This window comes from Typopeltis vanoorti, chromosome 11 (genome assembly GCF_054136105.1).
Source record: "Typopeltis vanoorti isolate ZY-2024b chromosome 11, IOZ_Tvanoo_1.0, whole genome shotgun sequence".
NCBI classification, from domain to species: Eukaryota; Metazoa; Arthropoda; class Arachnida; order Uropygi; family Thelyphonidae; genus Typopeltis; species Typopeltis vanoorti.
In genome coordinates, this window is record NC_143559.1 from 81862087 (window position 1) to 81863813 (window position 1727).

Genomic DNA, 1727 nt, shown 5'->3' on the forward strand with positions numbered 1-1727 from the left:
AATGTAGGTATAATTTATAACAGGGGTGGGTAGCATTTGTTATAAGGTAAATAATAATAATACAGATATATTAATAACCTTTGACATCATCTCACTGAAATTTTCACTTGAACGACACCTTAATATTAAAAAATGTTTTCCTCCTGATTTCACAGATCTCTTTTCCTTTGCCATACGTTCTCTATTTTGGCTTCATGGCTCAGGCATGTTAGACTCTTTCTTCTGTCTTCTCACCTCATTAACTATATTCTAGAATCCAATTTACGATGGAGAAGGAAGCTAACAGCAGTTTAAAGCTACCTAGACACCCTTAGTAACCGCCAGCCTAATGGCATCCTCTCTTTCACAGGAAACCCACTCACACAGGTAGATACACTCACTCCCCCCCCCCCGTTAACAATATGTTCTCCAGAAAGACTATAGTATTGTTATTACTGTCCTCTAAGTCCTAGGCTCATCGAAAAAGTAGCCAAATTTTTATAGACCTAACCTCTGCACAGTTTTGAAGACTCACTTGAAATTAGCTACCATTATCCATTTCCTAAAAACCAACTCTCTCCTTAGTTCCTGGGGTTTATAGAGTTCCCCTGGAAGTTGACGTCCTATGAACAGATAGGAGGATCAGGTCATCGACATGGAAGTAAATAAAAAATCATCTGCAGTCAAGACTATGTTCAATTGGGTCTTGAAGACCCTGCTTTAGATACTACACATAGAATCAAATGAAAATTAAAAAAAAAACATGCTCCATCGCGGTAAGTTTAAAAGAAACAAAAAAATTGTGTTTTGAGAATCTGCAGCTGTTTTCTGTTTATTCAGCTTAATCTCAATAAATAAGGATGCATAAAACTTTCCAAAATATGGGAAAAATGAATCCTTCGATATCCCACTTTACAACCGAGTTCTCCAACAGGCACCCAGGGAGGGCGTCATATATTTGGGATTTTAGTTTTTTGTCTTCACGCGTTTTGTAGTTTTCATATTGCCTTTGCGCGCTTGAAATATTTACATTGTACTCCCTGAAGATGTCTCTGTAACTGATACGAAATATTGGAAAAAAATAAATAGATTTTAATCCTTTCGCAGTGCTGTTTTTCTTCATTAAGTACCATCACGAGTTTCTCCCTGCACTTAAATATTACCAGACGGTTAACCTGTTGGTCTGCGATAATCTTAAGATTCAAATGTCTTATCTTTATTATTATTGGCTAATACTTGAATTCAAAGCCTTATCTTCGTTAGAATGAATGTCCTCTTTTACCCGGCTCTTTTCTCTTCCACTATAATAGTCTAAATTAAAATATTTTTCAACTGTCCTCTTTTTCCGGTGCGCTGCTTTCTCAATTTCCCTCTATTTCGATCACTTTCATATAACAAAAGAATCTCAATGCAAAAATGGAATCACATATGGCCAATAATATGATAAGAAATATTCTACGTTGCTTATGTTCATCAGTTGCGTAATACTAAAACCAATAAGGTTATTGCAATAGAAATATCCTACACGAGTAAGAAATCTTATCATGTGTTGTTATCAATAAAAATGTTTGAAAGGACTGTTGCACCAGAAAAAAAGCATTTGTATTAATCGGCTGAATATTGAAGATATACGTAATGAAGCACTTGACGCAAAGAAGCCGCAATCTTTCTAGAGTCAAGAAATAGAGATAAAAGTACTTGAAATAAATTAGATAACGGTTGCTACTTTTATGAGGTAAATTCGGCAA